Source organism: Echinops telfairi, unplaced genomic scaffold (genome assembly GCF_000313985.2).
Source record: "Echinops telfairi isolate 266 unplaced genomic scaffold, ASM31398v2 ScPeMD7_7469;HRSCAF=8507_1, whole genome shotgun sequence".
NCBI classification, from domain to species: Eukaryota; Metazoa; Chordata; class Mammalia; order Afrosoricida; family Tenrecidae; genus Echinops; species Echinops telfairi.
Genome location: NW_022111373.1, coordinates 1,846,583 through 1,852,804, shown reverse-complemented (window position 1 = coordinate 1,852,804; position 6,222 = coordinate 1,846,583).

The following is a 6,222-nucleotide window of genomic DNA, read 5'->3' as shown; positions in this document are numbered from 1 at the left end:
AGAGCAAAGCCAACCAACAATATACAACAAAACAACAACAACAAACCAATGACAAACAAACAAAACACAAGAAAAAAGAAAAGCTTGTAGTTAGTTCAAGGACTATTTGTTGGCCTTTAGGAGTGTTGGCCTTTAGGAGCACCAAGCCCTGGCCCCAAAGTCCACCTTCGGCATTCCCTGGGGACCTCGCCACTCCTTTCCCTTGCTGTTCTGTTGCACCCCCTTAGTGTTTTGCCTCGGTGTGGCGGGATCAGATCGGGTGCAGTTCCCACACTGTCTCTGGTGTTGTCCCCTATAGGGCTATGGGTCAGTGAGGGACGTCGTGTCTCATAGTGGAGCCGGCCATATGGGTCCTCTCTGTGGGCTGGCTGCTCTAATTGGGAACATCGTCCTCAAGGTCTGGTGGGCCAGGATGTGCTCCACTCTCTCCTCCTCCCCCTTCACCTGCTCCTGTGTGCTCAGATCAAATATGTCCCTCTCCCGGAGCTGCAGATTCAGTGCTGTCCTTTGAAGTAAATCCTTCTGGGGGGAGGGGCAGGTGTCCACTTAGTAGTTGGGATTGGGGCTGCCCCTCAGAACTCTCAACTAGTTCCCTACTCCACGCTGGCATGTTGCATTCACATCTGGGAGCACTGGGTTGAAGTCTGGTCCCTCTGCCATAAAGATTTTTTTTTAAAAAGAAAGTCCCACTGTCATCTCGTTGATTGTGACTTGCAGCAATCCCATATTGTGTTTCTGAGACTGTAGGTGTCTCCAGGTCAAGCAGCCTTATCTTTTTCCTGCAGACTGCTTGGTGGGTTTGAACTTCTGACCTTTAACAGCTCAATGCATATCCCACAGCCCCACCAAGGCCCCTTTCTATTGGACTGTCTACACCCACTGCCAGCAGGCTGATTCAGACTCACGGTGACCCCAGATAGGGTTTGTGAGGCTGTGAATCTTTACAGGCACAGCCAGCTCCCCCCACCTCCCTCTTTTTTCTTTGGAGTGGCCTGTAGCAGCTCTACAGTTACAGGGCAGTGCCACCAGGGTCTACACCTGCACGCAATTCTACTCTAGAAACTCTAGAACAAACACATGGGGCCAGTGTGTGCCAGAGGGCACTCAATGGCAACGTGTGTGTATGTGTGTGTGTGTGTGTCTGTCTGTCTGTCTGCCTCTCCTAGTCGCTCTCATTGCGGCTGTCTCAGGGTGTTAAGTGTTCCTCCTTGGGCATTCACCAAGCCCAGCCCCACTTTAGCACCTCTTTTTGAATTGTTTATTAACTGAATTCTATCGCTTACAAAATTCTAAGTGCCCCTCTCTCAGAGACCATCTGCTTTGTGGTCAGTTGTACTTCAGGAACGTAGTACAACATACGGTGCAGCTGCTGCATGCATCCTGGTGGGACGCAGACCTGAAGGTGTGGTGAGCATATTGGGAAGGGGGAATGGACACACACACACCCCAGCGGTGGGAAAGGCAGTGGGGTCCCCCCACCCCCCAGGAGGCAGTTGGGAATGGGAAGGAGTGCAAGGGAAAGGAAGGGAGAGGTACACAGCCAACTTTGCTGCCCTACAGTGGTTACATCAGGACGTCCGGAGCGTTCCCTGCAGAGCTGGCTAAGAAGTGCTGTGGCCCACTGGTTAGAAATGGGGGAGTGGGGGGACACAACAGCCAGCTCCACCCCAGCCCTTTGCCTTCTCTGAGCCCCAACTCCTCATCAGTCAGGTTGGAGCAAGAACGGGAGCGAGACAGTGGAATAAATGCTTACGAAGACATTCCGACCCCTCATTTTACAGACAAAGAACTGTGTTCCAGAGAGGAGAGATAGATGCCCGGCAGTCAGTCTGGGAGCCAAGCCTCCTGCCACCAGGAGTCTGACAGCAGGGCTGGCCAGTGGGGGCCTCTAGTGGCCCTGGCAGGTTGGCGCAGCCTTCAAAGCTGGAAAGGCAGGGCCACCCTCTTCTCTTTCCTTCCTCCCCCACTCCCAGAAAGTCCTCAGCCCTAGAGCGATCCCTGGAGGCGCAGCAGTTAGGCGTTGGTCTGCAAACCACAGGCTCTCCACGTGAGAAAAGAGGCGGCTTTCTACTCCCATAAAGAGTTACCGTCTCAGGGACAGGACTACCCTGCCGTCTGGTCGCTGTGAGACGGCACTGACTCCGTGGCAGTGAGTAAGCAGAGCAACTCCAGGAACAGACGAGCACAGCGACCTGGAGCCTCGGTTTGGACAGAAACAAAACTGAGAGCCTAGGGGACCTGACTCTGCCGCAGGCTTTGACACGGCGTGGGGTGGGGGGCAGTGAACTAGAGAGCCACTTAGAAATGGCCCATGAACAGTAGAAAGCGGTCTTCCTCCAGCCCCAGGACGCTGAGCCGTGTGCAAGCATCAGCATCTCCCCGCCTAACCAGGAGGCGCTCAACACCACGAGCACTGACCCTGGGGCACTATGGGGAAAGCTGCCTGGGCAGAAGGGAAGGGATGGACCCAAGGCAGCAGTCCACTCTGTGAACACCACACGGGCGGCGCAAAGTAAGAGCATTTTTACTAATAGCCAGGTAGTCAAAAAACCCTATCTGTTCACTGGAAAAATACCAACTACTGTTTCCTTCTAGAACTTCCCCTGGGTTAGAGGAAACTCCAACAGGTCAAGGGGGTGGAAAGGTGCGTGCGGAGACAAAGCACTAGTTAGCTCACCAGACCCTCCCCAGGGCGCTCTGAGAGGCAGATCCAGTCCCAGAACTGGAGGGCCCTCAGCTAGTTGAGAAGGCTGGGTCTCTGGGCTGGGCCCTGGGCACTGGGCTCTGCCTCACTGGCAGCTGCCCTCTGGGGCCAGACAGCTGGGACCTTCAAGGTCCTGGATGCTGCCTCTACAGGAGCCGAGGGGTTCTGCATTTCCTCCCAAGCTTCTCTGATCCCTTGAGCCAGTTCCTTAATCTGTGATCCCAGTAATTGGGCTGGACGGGACATCACTTGCCTTCAGGAGGTCTAGTGGAGCTAGGCTGAGATCCCAACAGGAGGTGCTCAGCACCGGGCAGGGCACACAGTCAGTGTGCAGTACATGCTGGCTGCTACCACGCAGCCTTCACCCTTTCCTTGAGCTAATTCACGAACCCAAGAAAGCTAGGAGGTTCTGATCCAGGTCTGCACCACTGCCTATGTGAGACACCCTCAGATTAATCGATTCACCTCTCCAAGCCTCCTCTGCCTCAGAGGGGCACGAATTCCTGCCTGCCTGCCTGCCTGCCTGCCCTCCAGGGCTACAGTGGGTTCAGAGAGGCCCGACCTTACCATTCTGAGGTGAATGACTCGGGAGATATAGAAGGCAGGGTGTGCTGGCTCTCCCACGCTCCATTTGCCAAACGTCAAGCAAGAGAAGTGTCACCTCCCTTGGCAGGTAGTAGTACAGGAAATAAGGCCACACCACGTGAGCCCCACAGGCTTGTCTGTCTTCTTCCACAAGTCTTCCCTGAGTGCCAGGCACCAAGACGAGAAAGAGGAATGCATCAGGAGCCTGTGCTGCTTGGAGCTCAAAATCTATTTCCAAATGTGGGGCAGGAGCACTCCCTTGGGTGTCCCCAGTTCTCACTGAGCCTGGATGCGCTGTGCTGTCCATCTGGCCCTGTACAGCCTGGGACCTGGAGGGAACCCAGGTCTGCCCAGTATGTGCACCAAAGGGGATCCCAGATTTCTGAGCTAAGTCACTGTTGATCCAAGCCCAGTTCTTAAGAGCCTTGCCTCCCAGAAGTGGCTGCTCAGTGTATCCGGCCGTCTTACTCCCCAGACGTAGCTCCCCAGGACGACTGCAAGCCACAGTGAAGGACGCTAGCGCCACCTGCACTTATAGAAAGGAAAGAGCAAAGCAGGGCAGCCTGTGGGAGCCACCCGGTCTCTCCAAACACAATGTCGCCTCCTGTGGTTCTGGGAGCGAAAGGGCAAGTCTGTGAAGCAGTGGTAGGAAAGTGCCCAAGCAGGGGAGCCTCCTGCTGTTGCCGTACCTACCAAGTCTGGGTGTTTGCGGGTAACACGGGAGGAAGGCGTTTGTACTAAATCCTAGTTCCAACTGAAGAACAATTAGTTCTTACATCATGGGCCTCCTAGATCGGCGGTTCTCAACCTGTGGGTCTCGACCCCTTGGGGGTCAAACGACCCTTTCACAAGGGTCGCCCGATTCATCACAGTAGCAAAATGACAGTGATGAAGTAGCAACGAAAATAATTTTATGGTTGGGGGCGGGGGGGTCACCGCAACATGAACTGTATGAAAGGGTGGTGGCATGAGGAAGGTTGAGAACCACTGCTCTAAGGAAAGCACTTTCCCAAGTGCCTAGAACATAGTAAGCACTCAATAAATGTTGTTTATGCCATCGGCTGCAATCTGCCAGGTCCAAGGTTCAAATCCACCAGCCACTCCGTGGGAGAAAGGTGAGGCTTTCTACTCCCAGAGTCACTGTCTCAGAAACCCACAGAGGCCTTTCCACTCTGTGCTGTGGGATCACCATGAGCCGGGATGGCCCCGATGGCAGCAAGCTTGTCGTCTGAGTTCACTTATGTTGCTACTTGCACGCATTAAATGCCCCTCAGCTTTGTTTCTGTACTAGCCAAAACCTAACAGAAACAGTTGTAAAATCTCTCGGTCTTTTAACAAACGTTGCAAGAGTAACTAACTTCCAGCCGAGTCCTGGCCTCTTCTCCAGCCCCACAACCAGCCCATCCGTCTCCACAGCGGGTGATGGGTCACGATCGCCTGGCAGGTGCCCATGCCACCTAGCATCTCCTGAAGGGACTGTCCTCTCTCTGCCTCAGGAAGGTGGGGCTGGTCCCGGGCTGGACCCAGGTGACAGAGACCACAAAGGAACGCAGACCCCATTCAACATAGCTGAAGAAAACATATGAAAGTCCAAAGGCAGCCAGCTGTGTGTCCACCCCTTTCCCAACGGACACGGTGGAAAGGCCGGTTTGTGGAAATGAAACACAGAGAGAGGTTTACACAGTCCGGCTTTTATTAAAAGTAAAGTAACAAAGTGTGGGGAACTAGAGCGCGAGTCCTGTTAAAATAATACACCCGAGGAAATGTTCCTTCAGCTCTCATTGAAACGGATCAAGTATGTGACAAGTGTTCATTTACAAGACACGTATTCCCTAATATCCATGCAGGAGACACTGGGTCAAGGGCCCTCCCTGTGTGCTCTGTTGGGAAGGACGTCGGGCATCAAGGCTGCCCGCCTGTGGACAGCCACAGGGCAGAGTACCCACTCAGCAGGCACATCCAGTGTCTTGGGTTTTCTTTCAAAGAAAGTATTTTACACATCCTATACAGACTGAAACTACAAATTGAACACAAGTCCAACAAGGGTCCTTTTATTGCCACTGAGAGGGGGAAAATAATTTATAATCTCATAACTGAAGGCAAGAATACAGCACCAGGGCAATTTGGTTCCCCAAATGCCGCTGTCCCTAGCATTCCTGACTTGGTTGATGCTGTATCCGTGAGTCACCGAGTCCCACGACACAGAGGCCAGAGGTTGGGATTCTCCCCTCCGGAAGAAACCTCTTCCGTTCCCAAATGCCAGAAGTACTGCCAGCTCTCCTGCTCAGTCAGCTGAACACGGGGCTCTGAGGATCCGAGATAGTGCAAACACTTAAAAATTAAAAAATAAGAAGGCATTCTAACCTCCTCGCTTCTCCAGGCAAACAGAGCCTTAAAAACCCCAGCTAACTGTCATAGATGAGTCTGCTCAACCTGCCAACTTGATCCAGCAAGGTGCCGATGAGGAGGATGAAGGCGATTCAAAGCGGCACCTGTCCGAACAAGGGGTAAATGCACACAGCAGACCCCGGGTGTCAACACAGCGCAAGAGGCAAGTCCGTGGTGAGTTGGTGGGAGCCACTGAAGTGCGTGTCCGCACATTCTCATTGGATTGCTGCCTCTTTGAAAGGTCAGGGACAAGACCCTCCCAAAAGGGACAGCGTCCAGCAGCAGAGGCCACAGCTGTTGGGAGTTTCAGAAGACCAAGCAAACATTGGAGGCTGAGAGGAGGCCCACTGGACCCAGGAAAGGGCTGCATGTGTGCCCTGCTCTGTGGCTTCTCCACACGACCCTCTGCCTGGCTCAGGGTCCCACTAGGAGATGGCCTGGGCCAGCCTCACCCCGACAGAGATCGGATCTCAAACAAGTGTCGGTGTAGCCGTGTGCTATCAAGTAAATCTCGACTCACAGCGACGCCCCTCTCCACGTCAGGC